Below are 18227 nucleotides of genomic sequence, written 5' to 3' on the forward strand. Positions count from 1 at the left end.
GCCTGGAGCCTTTCTTACTTGGAAATTCCGACACCACTTCATATTTAAAGAAGAACGGGATGAAATCTGACCATTCAATGCAAACTCCATTTGCCGGCAACCAAGAATTCCTTAATGGACATGCAATTACATGCTGTAATTGGACTTATGTTTCAATTACAGCACTGAAGAAATTAACTTTCTGGACATAAAAGTAACAAAATTATTCTAAACCCACTGATCGGAATACATCATGCTGCAAGTTTCCATCCAAACCACGTCAAAAAGAGCCTCCCTGTAAGTCAACTGATTAGAATGAAATGGATCTGTGAAATTCTGGATGAATAGAATGAGAGCAAAGAAGAGATGTTGAACAAATTTAAAGAAAGAAAGTACAAAGAGGACTGGTTATGGTCTGCAGAAGAGAAGGTGAATTCAGTAAGCAGGGATTTTTATTTAGCAACAAAGAAATCTCCAAAACTTAAACCTAACCTTGTCTTTTGTACAACCTTTACACCAAAAACCAGGAACAATGATAACCTACAGGAGAGGAAGGAAAATTAAAGGCTTATTAGAGCTTCCCAGGACCCTGATACTCCAGATAAAACCCTGCAATAACCTAAGGTAATTGCAAATGTGGGACATGCATAAATTGTCAATACACCAAAAATGTTAAATCATTCAAAGATCCTTTGATAAAACCATTGCCATAAAGGGCTTTATCACATGCAGAACTACAAATGTAATCTGCATGATACAGTGCCCATGCAATAAAAAATATATAGGAGAAACATCCCGCCCTCTGAAAGATCGAATTAATGAACACAGAAGCTCGATCAAGAGGAACGATCTAACCAGCCCTGTTGCAAGACACTTCAATGATAAACATCCAAATTCACCCTCATTCTTTCTCGACATTGAAGCCATGAAACTAATCCAAACAGGTGGTCAAAAGAGAAGCATTTTGGATATTCTGTTTTAACAGTCTGGCCCCTGTTTTATGTTTTTATTCTTTTTCACCAGTTACTTTGCTCTGTCAATTATTCTCGCATGGCTATTGTTTATTTATTTATTTATTTTTATTTATTTTCTCAGCAAAAGAAGGAGTAGCATTTGAGACATCTCATTTTAAGTCTACATTTTAGAGATTTTACATTGTAGAAACATAAATGAGGACCTTTCCACACATGTGTTTCCATGTTATGATGTCTTCTTGTTTTTTAATCTAACTGCTGCACTGACTTCTTTCTTAATGAAACACTTTCCTTTGTAATCATTTACATTTTTTTTTGTATATTTGTAATATTCTTCTTATGTATTTCATGCATGTATTATTTTAAGACGTGGCGATTATGTCTCCCCCGTCTTCATCATTAATAATCTAGTCCAGTATTTACTTGGGCGTGACTTAGCCAATTAACCAATACCAACCTGTTATATGTCAGCTGGTTTATCTATGAAGATGTGATTGGTTAATTTGAATTTTTTTTCTGTTTCCTGTCTTTTATTTAAGCACACTTCTACTATGTGACCCTGATGAAGGCCACAAGCTGAAGTTGGTCAGTCAGTAAAGTTGTTCCTTTTCTCTTTAAGTGTTGCTGGAGTTCCTGCGTTGTTGCTTGGAGATTTGGACACCATATTTAAAGAAGAAAGAGATGAAATCTGACCATTCAGTGCAAACTCTGCTTGCAAGCAACCAAACTGCTCTCAGCGTCAAAAGACTCCAACCTAAAGAAACATCTGGAAAGTTATTTTTAAAAAATTACCATTAGCCTGCTGCAACTACCTTGTTTAGCTACCTGGGTTATGTGCAACTTCAGTATCTTCGATGTACTATTGCTGTGTGATTCATTACTGTTACTGAAGGCTCCTCACCACCGAGCTAACATTGTTAGCTGGCATTGAGTAACTTAACAGAACATGTTACAAACTACATTTCTGGGCATGTATTCTGTAATCTGTGGTGGAATACATTTTGAAAGTAACCTTCCCAACACTGGTTGTGCATAACGTCATTTGTGGACGGGTTGTTACCAACATCATGTTAGCAGCAGCTTTAGAAAATATATTTACTTAGAAAATTAGTGATGTAATCAATACTTACTTTACCCATTGCATGTCTCAGCTATATATAGCAGGGAGAGGAGCACTCTTTGCTCCTGTAGCTTTAACATGTCATGTATTTTTGTCTGAACTGTCTCATTCGTTATCATTCTGCAGTGTTGACTGGCTGGTTCACTCTGTCATTACTTTGTAATTTCTAGTTTCCTATTTTATCAAAGCTCAGAGTTCTTTTTGATTTAAAAGGCCGAACTATAACGCTAACTTCTAAACCTTTCAAGACAACTGAAAGACTGAAAAACTCTTTGCCATCATCACACTTTCTACTTTTCATATTCTTTTTTTCTTTTTCTTTCACTTGGTAGCTTTTAGCACTGACATTGCCTCAGTGACCTTTGTGGAATCCTGTTCTTACTATTCTAATACCTTCATAGCACGACATGCTTATTTTTAATAAGATTAAATCTGCAAAGCCTATCCTTTAGCTTTTAAGTAAATGTTTTATTCAAATTACCTTGATTTCTCCACATTGAAATAATATTCACTAATTATGAACCGACTGTTTACAACAACCACAACTGACAATGTGCACACACACATCCAAGGATAAACTCAAAGTAGGAGACACACTCAGAATGTCTTCTCCGCTTGAATACTGCGGCAGGAATTTTACATTTTCTGAGCTACTGTGCAGTTAAAACAAATCCTTGAAGATGAAGCCAGCTATTTCATTAGAGGCTTCACATAAGCATCCTCTAAAAGCTCCTTCCTGAATATTGCCTCTGTGCTATCAGCTGTAAAGTGCTCATAGTGGCTGCAGCTACTACTTTTGGCACAAACCGATGCAGGTATGCCGGCTATGACTGCATCAACAAGGAGAGAGATGCAGCTCTATAAAAAAACAAACCAACCATATCTAGGACGGGGGTGTTTGAATTAGCTGACTCAAGAAAAGCATACCCATTACAGTTTGCCATATGCCTCAGCTTGGTGTGAGCCTGGGCTTTTACTGTTTATTAGTGACTGCACTCACTCGACTGCTGGTCTGGCATTTGTGTTTTATGTTTACTGTAAGTGTAATATGTACAAAGGCCCGAAACCTGGTGTTGTGTTACAGAACTGCCTGTGAAACGTACTTTAGGATGAAACAGTGGAAGCTGGATACACACCCAGTTAGAAACAGTCGGATGGAAAAAAGCCAAAAGCAGCAAAAATAAAGTAGAAGACTGAGGAAGGCAATGATCAGGTAAGTACGGTGTACATTTTAGGACATCGTCAGGTCTCAGGAAAAAAGTTGTCAGGTATCAGTCTCACACGAAAAAATGTTAGGTCTCAGACTCACATGAAAAAATGTCAGGTCTTAGACTCACATGAAAAAATGTCAGGTCTTAGACTCACATGAAAAAATGCCAGGTCTCAGACTCACATGAAAAAATGTCAGGTCTTAGACTCACATGAAAAAATGCCAGGTCTCAGACTCACATGAAAAAATGTCAGGTCTCAGTCTCACATGAAAAAATGCCAGGTCTCAGACTCACATGAAAAAATGTCAGGTGTCAGTCTCACATGAAAAAATGTCAGGTCTCAGTCTCACATGAAAAAATGCCAGGTCTCAGACTCACATGAAAAAATGTCAGGTCTTAGACTCACATGAAAAAATGCCAGGTCTCAGACTCACATGAAAAAATGTCAGGTCTCAGTCTCACATGAAAAAATGTTAGGTCTCAGACTCACATGAAAAAATGTCAGGTCTCAGTCTCACATGAAAAAATGCCAGGTCTCAGACTCACATGAAAAAATGTCAGGTCTCAGTCTCACATGAAAAAATGCCAGGTCTCAGACTCACATGAAAAAATGCCAGGTCTCAGACTCACATAAGATAAGATAAGATAAGATAAGATAACCTTTATTAGTCCCACACGTGGGAAATTTGTTTTGTCACAGCAGGAAGTGGACAGTGCAAAAGTTATGACGCAAAAATTAGAATACAATAAGAATAAATACAGTACACAGCTGTACAGAATAGAATAAAATAATATACTATATACAGTAGAATAAAATAGAATAAAAATATACAATAAGATAAAAATAGAATACGAATGCTATATACAACTGAGTAAAAATACAACGATGCCAGAAAGGATTATTGCACTTAGTGTTATTGCACATGTGTGGATGTGTGTGTTTGTTCAGTTAAAGTCTTTGTTGTGGAGTCTGACAGCAGTGGGGAGGAAAGACCTGCGAAATCTCTCCGTCCCACACCGTGGGTGCCGCAGTCTCCCACTGAAGGAGCTGCTCAGTGCTGTCACAGTCTGCTGCATGGGGTGGGAGACGTTGTCCAACAGGGATGACAGCTTAGCCGCCATTCTCCTGTCACTCACCACCTCCACTGGGTCCAGAGGGCATCCTAGAACAGAGCTGGCCCTTCGGATCACCCTGTTCAGTCTCTTCCTGTCCCCAGCAGAGATGCTGCCGCCCCAGCAGACCACACCATAAAAGATAGCAGAAGCATGAAAAAATGTCAGGTCTCAGTCTCACATGAAAAAATGTCAGGTCTCAGTCTCACATGAAAAAATGTCAGGTCTCAGTCTCACATGAAAAAATGCCAGGTCTCAGACTCACATGAAAAAATGTCAGGTCTCAGTCTCACATGAAAAAATGTCAGGTCTCAGTCTCACATGAAAAAATGCCAGGTCTCAGACTCACATGAAAAAATGTCAGGTCTCAGTCTCACATGAAAAAATGTCAGGTCTCAGTCTCACACGAAAAAATGTCAGGTCTCAGTCTCACATGAAAAAATGCCAGGTCTCAGACTCACATGAAAAAATGTCAGGTCTCAGTCTCACATGAAAAAATGTCAGGTCTCAGTCTCACATGAAAAAATGTCAGGTCTCAGACTCACATGAAAAAATGTCAGGTCTCAGTCTCACATGAAAAAATGTCAGGTCTCAGACTCACATGAAAAAATGTCAGGTCTCAGACTCAGATGGAGGCTGCCATCTTGCAAATTTGGAGTAGTGACTTGAGGTGGAGCGACTGTGTAACGCTCCCGCCCACACACCCGCTGGTGACTGCAAACACGCCCCCCTACACTTTTTATGTAGCCCGGCTGCTCGAGTTTTTTTGCTGGTTTACCATGACTGACGACTCGTTTAATTAAGGTAAATACAACCATGTCACTGTTATAAAAAAAAGACACACAGTTTATCATCTTATAGTTCTAAAATCGCTCTGTTGTTATTTCGTTTGCTAGATTAGCCGCTAGCATACGCACTGTGTTGGAGGCTTGTTGCTAGCTAGTTAGCAATGCTACACACCTGCTACTCTAATAGTCTGTGTTATTGAAACATTCCTTAGGTTTTGTTATTCATTTTTAGACAGCGATGAGATCAGCTGCACACTCTACAGACGCCCAGAGTTACTGTTAATATCAAAAATATAATGCTGTCCTTTGAGATTTTAACATAAGACTGTGAGTGTAATGGATCTAAAACTGTTTAAATCTTCAGAGCCCTCTATATCCTGGTAACATGGAGACTTTAAAAACATCAGCAGAACGTCTCAGTAATGTAGTCTAATTTGTTCTTTTCATTTAATAATAGAGTCCATATTATATCAACAGCTACATTCACCCTGGAGAGAAACTAGTGAGGGAGACCATCAGGACCAAGCTGGGTTTCCTGGGTCCAGAGGTTTGGAGAAACTTCTTCCCTTTCTTTCATCACAGCTGTCCTGTGCCAGAAGTTCTGTTGACCCACTCAAAAAGGCATCATTTAAGAAACATCAGGAAGACTGAAGCTCATGGCATTGACCAAGCAGGACTCATGATCTTCACCAGCAGCTCCCTCACAGGGAAATCTTCAGCACTCCTCTGTAGGCCTGCCCCAGGAGATGGATAAACCCAGCATTTCATGAACACTGTGATGGAGACCTTTGCTTTGTGTAATGTTATAAATACTCGGCTACTCCCCAAAGGCTCCAGACTTTTATATAAATATATGATATTCAGTCCTGTAGAAAGTTATATATTTAAGAATATATGATCCTCTCTGGTTACTCTGGTATGAATAACTCTGAATCACTTTATAGTAAATAACACACTATCTGCAAAAAACTGTGAAAGAATTCCAGATGACAAGTTTGTAGTTCAACATACAAGTGATGAAATTTGACCGTCATCAGGTTTTATTTAATTGTGTTAGACAAAATCTCATATGCTCTTCATGCAGCTGAGTACATCAACTGTTTAAAACGGAAGGTGTGCAGGTCTGAGATACAAACTGAGGTCCTGTTAATATAGTGACACGGTTACATGAGTGATTAATCCTTTTGACTTTTTGTCTTTGACTTTATTAATAAAACAGCTGCAGCTTTCACTACAGCACATGTGGTACTTTAACCTTTGTACTGTTTTCATCAGTTCATTTTGCAGTTAACATGTGAACATGTTGGATGATCTGTCTGCTGTCACTCGATGGGGCTGAGGTCGGAATCTGAGGGCAGCTCCTGTAATCACAAAGAGAACAGAACCATCAAACTCAGATATAAATTTTATCCCTCAAAATTGAAATAAAGCTAATTTTTCTGTCCTCACACACTCAGGATCTAAAGTTCTTCTCTTACATTTTTTTTCAGTATTACAGTACACTATCCGGTTGTTCAGTCTGACGTCACTAGCCGTGTCTGGACCTAAACTCCGCTGCAGGTCCATATATCAAACGATCACTATGGCATTACTGAGAGTTGAAAAACTGTCTAAAGTCTTTCATCTTTAATAAAATGATCAGCGTTCTGCTCTACCAGGTGTAACAATTGAGTTTAACATCCAGGCATCCATGAAAACTGAATTTGTGACATTTAACAGAGTTAGAAGTTAGCAGGGAGTTAGCTCGCTAGCTTCTGTCTAAATACAATATAGCATGTCCTGACTGCAGGGTTTTGGAAACAAATTAAAACGTACTTCCAGCATAAATGAAGACAGAAAACTAAAAAGCAGTGACGTTTGTAGGGTTACTGAAGTTGGGCTAGCTGGTATATAATGATGTGCTACGTGACCGCTAGCGACACAGCTATGTTAGCATAATATAAACAAGCTAACTTTTTTTTCCACTCGATAAAAGTTAACGTGAGTGTTCTCGGTGGTCAGGAACAAATGTAATCGCATGGCAGGATGCTGTAAAAGGACCAAACTTCAGCCAGGAGAACAACTGAGATAATCCATCCACAATAGGTTAGTCATTCATATACTGCTGCATGGGCTGGGCTGTAGTTACATCCTAAGGTTTTAAAAACTGAGCTTAAATAAATGATTAGCGGTAATAAAAGCCGAGGGAGGCCAACAGTGATCACTGACTGTTTTAGGAGCTTTTGGAGATCAAATAGAAGAAAATACATAACATTAAACATGTTAACAACACAAAAGCCATATTAAACGCAGACTACTTTAGGCCCGGAAGTAGGATTCGTCGTGTCATCACTGAACAACCGGATAGTACTTTAATCCATAGTTCCTTATTAATGAAGAGTTACTGAAGTACAAGCTTTTAAAAAAAAACGTTACTGTCCTTACAGATGTGGCCAGAGACTGAAAACATGCTGTTGTTTGCACCAGAGGCGGAGCCAGACATTTGAAACACCCGGGGCTTAGCCCTAAAGGGTAGTATGCATGTGTTTTGGGGTTTTTTTTTTTTGGGGGGGGGGGGGGGGGAGGGTGTAGAAATGACTGAAAGATTAATAAGCTCTGTTTTGAGTTTTGTTCAAAAAAGAATGACTTCATATAGGAAAAAAATATATCACATATGCAAGACACCTTAAACTAGTTTTTTTAATTAAGCAGCAAGGCAGAACAAAATCAGGGCTGTATCAAGACACAGGGACCCCAATTCAACCAGACCCAGAACTGATCCAGAATTAAAACAGGACTACAAGGGTTCAAAATCAGGACTACTGAGGACTTAACCAAGACAGAACCAGAATCAGAACTAGATGATATAAGCACTAAAAATCATCATAGACCTGCACTACACTTATTTTTTAATTCTACCAAAGTACACTATTTAGATTCAGAAAAGTTTATATAATTATTTAGCCTTGTTGTGCAAACAAGCCTGCATAACTTAATAAATATAGAATTTGAAAAATAACAAACCTAAAAAGAAACACTAGGTACGACCCATATGGAAAAGATATATATAAATCTTATAAAGTTTGTATCTGTTTTGTGTGAAACTTGTATGAAAAGCATACAAGAGTGAAAACAGATATAAGATCCCTTGAAGAATTATATAATGAAACTTGTATGTTTTGGATACTTACTAAAACAATATATGAAAGTAATGAGAAAGTGGCCACTTTCATGAGTAAATCATATAAGTTTTTACTATTTCTTTTCCATATGGGGAGATACATGAGTACCTATGATACGGTGATACTTTTGGTAAACAACCATTTGACTAACATGTGTGTCTCACCTGCTCTTGATCATCTCATCATCATTGTTCTGTCCTCATTCTCCTCTCTCTCCCTCTCTGTTCCTCTCTCTCCCTCTTTGTGCTGACAATCATCAAATATACAGTTGAAACCAGATATTTACATACTCTTCAGATAAAAACACTTTTTTCATTGTAACCTCAAATCAGACTAAATGTTAATTTTTTTTAGATTGATAAATATAAAAAACATATTTGTTAACTTTAAGAGTAAAGAGAGAAATTGTCTGTATTTCTTAATTGCAAATGGCACCAAATTGTATTCAAATTGAGCCACACTTATGGAGCTCCACAATTCTTTTCCAGGTGATTTGGTTGACATCTCTTGATTTTCCCATTTTAAAGAAACAGGCTCTGTGTTTTGCCTTATATGCATCCACAGGTGTGCCACCAATTTACTCACATGGACTCTACTAACCTATCAGAAGCTTCTTCAGCTCAGAATCAGAATCAGAATACTTTATTGATCCCTGGGGGAAATTATTTTTTGTTACAGTGCTCCATTTTAAACCAACATTAAGACAAGACAGACAATACGCTAACTAAGAATAGTACAATATATACATATATATACATACATACATACATAAGTCACTTATAAATAAATATTTGGAAAAGAAACATGTGTAGTTGTAGCAGCAAACAGTGTGTTAAGTGGATGCGTTGTACAGGGAGATGGCCACAGGCAGGAATGATTTCCTGTGTCGTTCAGTGGTGCTTTTCGGTAATCTCAGTCTCTCACTGAACGAGCTCCTGTGACTGACCAACATGTCATGGAGTGGGTGGGAGGTGTTATCCAACATTGTCTTTATCTTGGACAGCATCCGCCTCTCCGACACCACCTTGAGGGAGTCCAGCTCCATCCCCACAACATTGCTGGCCTTACGGATCAGTTTATTAAGTCTGTTGGCATCTGCGACCCTCAGCCTGCTCCCCCAGCATGCAACAGCATAGAGGATCGCACTGGCCACCACAGACTCATAGAAAATCCTCAGCATTTTCTGGCAGATGTTGAAGGACCTCAGTCGCCTCAAAAAATAGAGACGACTCTGGCCCTTCCTGTAAAGTGCTGTGGTGTTTTTAGCCCAGTCCAGTTTATTGTCAATGTGTACTCCAAGGTATTTATAGTCCTCCACAATGTCAACACTGACCCCCTGGATTGAAACAGGGGTCAAGTGTTTCCTGGTCTTCCTGAAGTCCACGATCAGTTCCTTGGTCTTTGCCACGTTGAGCTGCAGATGATTCTGCTCACACCACGTGACAAAGGAGTCGACCACAGCCCGGTACTCTGTCTCATCATCCCTGCTGATGCATCCAACCACCGCAGAGTCATCAGAAAACTTCTGAAGATGGCAGGTCTCTGTGCAGTGGCTGAAGTCTGTGGTGTAGAGGGTGAAGAGGAAGGGGGAGAGGACAGTCCCCTGTGGTGCCCCTGTGTTGCTAATCACCTTGTCAGACACACACTGTGGGAGACGTACATATTGTGGTCTTCCTGTCAGGTAATCAACAATCCAGGACACCAGAGAAGCATCCACCTGCATCGCTGCTAACTTATCACCCAGGAGGGTCGGCCTGATGGTGTTGAAAGCACTGGAAAAGTCAAAAAACATGACCCTCACAGTGCTCGCCGGCTGGTCCAGATGGGTGTAGACACGATTGAGCAGGTAGATGATGGCGTCCTCTGTTCCGAGACGAGGCTGATAAGCGAACTGAAGGGGATCCAGATGTGGTCTTACTATGGGTCGCAGCTGGTCCAGGATGAGCCTTTCCAGGGTCTTCATGATGTGGGAGGTCAGTGCCACGGGCCTGTAATGGAATGGAATCGTCTGGAGTTTCTTATTAATTAACAATAAACTTAGTGTATATGTACTCCTAAATTTGATGAAAGTGATGAAAAAATAGACAGCTCTGTCTCTCTTTATTCTGACATTTAACTAATTCAAAAGATATTTTAATATTTATTTAACCAAAACAAAACAAGTTTACTCTAAATTGATGTTGTACAGTGAAAAAATGTTCTTGTGTTTTCCATAAAGTGTATGTAAATATCTGGTTTCAACTGTGAATATACTGCTGTATATTGAAATTCCTCTTGTTTTGCATAGAAATATACTGAACAACATACAAAGCATAATATATAAAATACTACCAGAGTTTTTTCTTTGAAAGAAGTCCCTTATGTCCATTCTTGTATATCAGTGCATTACTGAAACCGATTTATTTAGCCGTGGAGAGTAACAACTGAATATATGAAATAAACACACATGTAAGCTAAGACTCTCTAAAGAAACAGCACTGTTGTTGTTCGGCTTTTCATTTCGCCATTTGTTGATTCACTCGAAGAGCAAGTAATGTAATATGAGTCAAGTGATCAGTTTGATATCAATCTTTCGTGATATACCGTCAGTACAGTACGAATGATTTGCTGTGGTACCTGGTCGAACTTGAGTTCTCCTCTGTCTGCCTGGCTGCGTTTCTCTAACAGCGCAGGCAGTAGCTGCCCCCGCCCCCTTAGTGTCATAGCTCGGATCATACCAATATTAGGGGGGATTTATGCACAGTGTGCACTATGTGCTTCGAATAATGTTTGTAGTTTTTGTTTTATACAGTGTCAGCCAGGCATCTAACTATGAAAAAATTACACTCCAAAAGACCCCGGGCTTCTGAAAAAAACAACCCGGGCTTAAGCCCAGTAAGCCACCCCCCCCCCCCCCCCCCGCTCCGCCACTGGTTTGCACATCTTTAATATTCAGCTCTGCACAGGAGCTGAAGCAGGATGCAGCCTGTTGCTTTTACGATATAATATGGCGTTATTTTTGTGCCACTATTCTGAGCGCACGTAAAAAAAAATTGCAGGTGCAAGTGTTGCATTTTGAGGAGAAATTTATTTTGAGCGAAGAAAAGCTGAATTTGAGTGAACAAAATTCATTGCTGCATGCAAAAAATGTATATCCGTGTTTGCTATTATCCATATACACACGCACAATAGCAGCCCCTCTCACTCAGTTTTTGTATTTGCGCTCGCAATGTGTCGCTCACGCTCTCAACATTTCTGCCCGTGCACGCTCAACTCGTTCTGTACACCGTTATATTTGTGCCACAAAACCAGCCAATCACAGACTTGGATGCAAAAAAATCTGATTGGCTGTTTTTGTCTCCAATCAGCTCGAAAGGACGAAATGCAATATCCCAGAATCCATTTCGTCCAAAGCTCAAACGAGGCAGTGGCGGAGGAACACAGAGTGGCGGAGTTTGAAATATTACTCTTTCTGGGACACAAAATAAACTTTTAAGATATTTTCATGTTAGAATGTAGCTGTGTGAACTTCAAATATCTGCTCGATTTATCAAGACATCACATATTTGCATAAGTGCTCTAACGTTTTCGGAGATGCCTGTTACCCACCAGCTGACCGAATACCTGGACTGGCCATTGGGCATTTACCCGGCATTTGCCCGGTGGGCCAATGGTGATTTTTCATTTTTATGTTAGTTTGTTTGTTTTTGTAATGGTATAAACAATGAAAGGTGGTGGATTAGCCAGCTGGTAATAATCAACTATGGGCTGGACCAATTACAATACATCCGTATTGAGGGGAAAAGACTTCAGCGAGAATAAAAAAGACACAAAGCTGGAGTTATTCTGTGTCTTAGCTGCCTCTTCTCTCCTCATTCTCCCTCCCTCTCCTGTTGCTACTTCAATCATGAAACTGATCAATGATCAGCTGATCGTCTCTTGTTTGTTTATCTCCCACTTTGCGCCAGAAACAGGAAACCAGCGGATGTTGCGCTAAACAACAACAGCAGCACGTTCAAAATTGATCAGCTGTTGTTAGAATTTATTTAAAATTAATTTCTAGTATCAGCTGATGTTTGCTGGAGCCACAGCTGTAAAGCTGGAAACATGAAGGTGATACAAATCATACATATATACCAACAAAACAGTACATCACTGTCACAACAGCGTTTGTTTTCGTTCAAAGGCTTTATGGTTTTTCCAATAATACCTGGTGGTGTAGTCTGTGATTTTTTTGTCAGTTCAGCCTTATATATTATGTTTAACCCGAGTTCCCACTCGGTCAGCTGGTGGGTAACAGGCATCTCCGAAAACGTTGGAGCACTTGTGCAAATATGTGATGTCTTGATAAATCGAGCAGATATTTGAAGTTCACACAGCTACATTCTAACATGAAAATATCTTAAAAGTTTATTTTGTGTCCCAGAAAGAGTAATATTTCAAACTCCGCCACTCTGTGTTCCTCCGCCACTGCCTCGTTTGAGCTTTGGACGAAATGGATTCTGGGATATTGCATTTCGTCCTTTCGAGCTGATTGGAGACAAAAACAGCCAATCAGATTTTTTTGCATCCAAGTCTGTGATTGGCTGGTTTTGTGGCACAAATATAACGGTGTACAGAAAGAGTTGAGCGTGCACGGGCAGAAATGTTGAGAGCGTGAGCGACACATTGCGAGCGCAAATACAAAAACTGAGCGAGAGGGGCTGCTATTGTGCGTGTGTATATGGATAATAGCAAACACGGATATACATTTTTTGCATGCAGCAATGAATTTTGTTCACTCAAATTCAGCTTTTCTTCGCTCAAAATAAATTTCTCCTCAAAATACAACACTTGCACCTGCAAACCTTTTTTACGTGCGCTCAGAATAGTGGCACAAAAATAACGCCATAATATAATACTTGTAATAAAAGTACAGTAACAGTAATTAGTGACTGAGTAGCCCGGGGCGTTTCTCTTGATTTCTTTAGTAAATACATTCACCTGCACAGATTAGCTAAACGAACCCTGACATCTTAGCTAGCTAGGTCCTGAGACCTAGCTAAGGACGGTAGTTACGGAGCAGCTTGCAAACACATTTAACTTACCGAAACAGTGCAGCGGGGCCTCGGGTCCTTCTGTCGGGTAGTCCAGTTTACTGAAGAACACCTCAGGCTGTCAGGTTAAAACACTCGGTCGTGTTTTCGAAGCGTAAACGCTGGCCCTCCTCTCAGAGCCTACGCTCTATTCCCGAACAGAGATACGCAAGTTTCTCCGTGACTGCAGCTGTCACTACAGTCATTGGTGGGACGTGACAACACCGCCACCTGCAGGAAGATTTTCTCTCTGTCTGATAGCTCGTTTCCTGAGACCTGACATTTTTTCGTGTGAGTCTGAGACCTGACATTTTTTCATGTGAGACTGAAACCTGACATTTTTTCATGTGAGACTGAAACCTGACATTTTTTCATGTGAGTCTGAGACCTGACATTTTTTCATGTGAGTCTGAGACCTGAAATTTTTTCGTGTGAGACTGAGATCTGACATTTTTTCATGTGAGTCTGAGACCTGACATTTTTTCGTGTGAGATTGATACCTGACCAGGGCCGTGCAGAGAGGTTTAAAGGGGCGGGTGCTCAAAGTTAAAAAGGGGAACATTGAACCAGGCTGAATAACAACAACACACATTCATTAAGAATCTAATATGGGAAGGGCAGGGCTGTGTTGATCTGAGACTGTAGACATTAAAAGGTCCATAGGAGAGATGGTAGCTGATTAAACAAGTGTCATGAGATAATAACAAAATGCAAAGATTGGTGACAGCGCTTGGAACCATAAGGCAACAAAAAACTGTGAGAAATAATTTAGGCTCTGCCTGTGAATCACTCTTTGCTTCTCTTCTTCCTTCCATCCCATCATTTCATATATCACTCTCCACTTAATATGTGAGAACAAGGCACAACTTGCTATTGCAATAAACTATAATCTAATTATCCACACCTAACAACTCTTGCACTTAATCTATAATAAAATGATGACAGAAAAATGTTATAGCACTGCCTTTAGTAGCCTCACACAGCTCCTACTGTTTCCTCCTCATGTCCTTACCAGGCATGTCTGGACAATGTTATATCATGAGTAATATTTTTTTTAAAAATCCATCTAAATAAAACACACACATGCACGCACACACAGTGACATTTTAGAACTTCTTCAGAATACTGTACTATGGGCATCATGGTGCTGATCCAGAATCCTTACATTATTATTTATTACTAGAGCTACAATAATAAAGCAATGAGGAGGGGGAAGTAATAAATATGAAATAATGTCATTATGATGATTCCATTTGTTTCACTATCCACTCTGTGCAGGGCAAAGCTTATTACATTTTTAAACTGTAGAGATACAATAATTTTACTGCTTTAAAACAAATGCAATGCAAAATGTTGTTCGCTGGATTTACATCCGCAAAAAAGACTATTACAAAGCAATGGTTCTGTCCTGACATTTGTATGGAATCATTCTGGAGACGATGTCTTATCCGTGTTATTGGTTTTGAACATACCACAGCAAAATTAAATAAAGCTCGACCCACGACTGTTGACGCTTGGAAAATCTTCTCATCCAGAGTTATCTCCTGGAAGAGGCAATAATTGGTTTTAACTTTGTGTTTTTGTGTCTTTTCTTTGCTGTCCCTATGCCTTGTTTGCTAATGTTTGCTTTGCTACTGCAGTTTACAGTTGTGCTGTATATGTCTGTACCCCCCCCCCCCCAACCCCGTTTTAAATCAATAAAATGTTGATCACAAAAAAAATAATTTTACTGCTGTAAAATCCAAATTTTGTCTTATTTAAAATATAAATCTAATATAATCTGCTTCTTAATGTATGTTCTTTAAAATACAGCATGTTTTTTAATATATTATAATTATAATAATTATTATGTGGACATGCATATTAGATCGTTTTTTAGTGAAATATAATCCCCCCAGAAAGGCAGGAAAAGCCCGGAAACTTACTTTAAAACTAAATATGTTCCCTAAAACGGTGACAGAGCTACAGACCCATGACAGCCAGGTAGCCAGCAGCTATGACCATGCACTACATGTGCAGTTAATAAAAGGACAGGTAATGTTTGTCGCGCTGTTGCACACACAGCACGCTCGTTTGTTTCAGTTCGTCAGTTGCAACAAGACAACTTACCAACGTGTACGTAATAAGCTAATACTCCTGTGTGCTATACACTACAGTGTACGCTGTACACCTACTTACTGGTTTTGTCGCATCAGTCTGTGTCTCTGAGTTAACTTGTGTTTCTCCTACAGCTCCGGACTGCTAAAAATGCGCGTGCTCTTTGTGAGCTCGTTCCTGGCTCGTAACCAGCGCGTTCTGCCGTCAAGGGCGATCATTGGTTAAATGTGATCATATGACTGATGCAAGCCAGATCCTTTTATTTAGCAAAACTGTGATTAATAATTACAGTGGGGCAAAAAAGTATTTAGTCAGCCACCGATTGTGCAAGTTCCCCCACTTAAAATGATGACAGAGGTCAGTAATTTGCACCAGAGGTACACTTCAACTGTGAGAGACAGAATGTGAAAAAAAAATCCATGAATTCACATGGTAGGATTTGTAAAGAATTTATTCGTAAATTAGGGTGGAAAATAAGTATTTGGTCACCTCAAACAAGGAAAATCTCTGGCTCTCACAGACCTGTAACGTCTTCTGTAAGAAGCTTTTCTGTCCCCCACTCGTTACCTGTATGAATGGCACCTGTTTGAACTCATCATCTGTATAAAAGACACCTGTCCACAGCCTCAAACAGTCAGATTCCAAACTCCGCCATGGCCAAGACCAAAGAGCTTTGGAAGGACACCAGGAAAAGTATTGTAGACCTGCACCAGACTGGGAAGAGTGAATCTACAATAGGCAAGCAGCTTGGTGTGAAAAAAATCAACTGTGGGAGCAATCATCAGAAAATGGAAGACATACAAGACCACTGATAATCTCCCTCGATCTGGGGCTCCACGCAAGATCTCATCCCGTGGGGTCAAAATGATCATGAGAACGGTGAGCAAAGATCCCAGAACCACACGGGGGGACCTGGTGAATGACCTGCAGAGAGCTGGGACCAAAGTAACAAAGGTCACCATCAGTAACACACTACAACGGCAGGGAATCAAATCCCGCAGTGCCAGACGTGTTCCGCTGCTGAAGCCAGTGCATGTCCAGGCCCGTCTGAAGTTTGCCAGAGAGCACATGGATGATACAGCAGAGGATTGGGAGAATGTCATGTGGTCAGATGAAACCAAAGTAGAACTTTTTGGTATAAACTCAACTCGTCGTGTTTGGAGGAAGAAGAATATTGAGTTGCATCCCAAGAACACCATACCTACTGTGAAGCATGGGGGTGGAAACATCATGCTATGGGGCTGTTTTTCTGCCAAGGGGACAGGACGACTGATCCGTGTTAAGGACAGAATGAATGGGGCCATGTATCGTGAGATTTTGAGCCAAAACCTCCTTCCATCAGTGAGAACTTTGAAGATGAAACGAGGCTGGGTCTTCCAACATGACAATGATCCAAAACACACCGCCCGGGCAACAAAGGAGTGGCTCCGTAAGAAGCATTTGAAAGTCCTGGAGTGGCCTAGCCAGTCTCCAGACCTCAACCCCATAGAAAATCTGTGGCGGGAGTTGAAAGTCCGTGTTGCTCGGCGACAGCCCCAAAACATCACTGCTCTCGAGAAGATCTGCATGGAGGAATGGGCCAAAATACCAGCTACTGTGTGTGTGCAAACCTGGTAAAGACCTATAGTAAACGTTTGACCTCTGTTATTGCCAACAAAGGTTATGTTACAAAGTATTGAGTTGTATTTTTGTTATTGACCAAATACTTATTTTCCACCCTGATTTACGAATAAATTCTTTACAAATCCTACCATGTGGATTCATGCATTTTTTTTTCACATTCTGTCTCTCACAGTTGAAGTGTACCTCTGGTGCAAATTACTGACCTCTGTCATCATTTTAAGTGGGGGAACTTGCACAATCGGTGGCTGACTAAATACTTTTTTGCCCCACTGTAAATATTATTGTTGAGGGGCACAGACAGGACTCCGCACGCACGCACACACACATAAAAAAAAAAAAAAAAATTTTTTTTAAAAAGTTGCCTCAACAAAAGGGCACTTTGGGCACCCATCAGGAAAGGGGCGGGTGCTCAAGCCCCTCTAGCCCCCCCCTCTGCACGTGCCTGTACCTGACAACTTTTTTCCCGAGACCTGACGATGTCCTAAAATGTACACCGTAGGTAAGTAAGTACTCAGTGCAGAACAACAAAAACTCATCATGAGCTCATTTTTATTCATTCTTTACTTTAAATGTTAAATGTATTACTGTTGTTGGTTGATGTGGAGTTCATTAGAAAAATATTGTGACTCAAATTATCCTTTTGGCTTGTAAAACATTTTAAAATGGTGCAAAATTCTGTCACAACTGTTCAAAACAATTATGGAAATACTTTTTCTTTCACAATTTTCTGTCGTTATTGCCTGAAACACATACTTGAAATGTTGAAAACTCATTTTGGCTCCATTTGAAAGAATGGGTAATAACATCAGCATTGTAGGCTTCTATATTTTTTGTGAGTTATTTATTTTTTAAGAGTTACAATTTAGAATTATCTTAATTAATTGGCAATCTGTACTCGGAAGTCGTTGATTGGTGTTGCAGCAAACAAGACTGAAACAGAAATTTGCTGAATGGAGTGACACTGCATCAAAAAAATGCCTGTTCACATGAAATCTAACTTTGTGAGGCAGGCTTTCAATAATTTTGCACCTGAAAAACAAGAGAGTCACAAATACCACAGACAGTGGACATCAGTTCTTGGATAAGTCTGCAATCAAAGGAAACTTA

General features: G+C 40.0%; 1 long non-coding RNA gene across 1 annotated transcript in view; it reads right to left on the minus strand.

Annotated features, from left to right (window-relative positions):
* Positions 1–6274: 6274 nt before the first annotated feature.
* The window catches only part of LOC146581847 (uncharacterized), a 43987-nt gene continuing 32034 nt past the window's right edge, over positions 6275–18227 (minus strand). Inside the window, exon 4 of the long non-coding RNA XR_014893951.1 lies at positions 6275–6546. This is a non-coding gene — a long non-coding RNA (uncharacterized LOC146581847). The remainder of the gene's footprint in view (positions 6547–18227) is intronic.

This window comes from Mchenga conophoros, linkage group LG2 (genome assembly GCF_057382185.1).
Source record: "Mchenga conophoros isolate Kocher_MC1m ecotype Shallow Benthic linkage group LG2, M_conophoros_male_GT1.1, whole genome shotgun sequence".
Taxonomy (NCBI): domain Eukaryota; kingdom Metazoa; phylum Chordata; class Actinopteri; order Cichliformes; family Cichlidae; genus Mchenga; species Mchenga conophoros.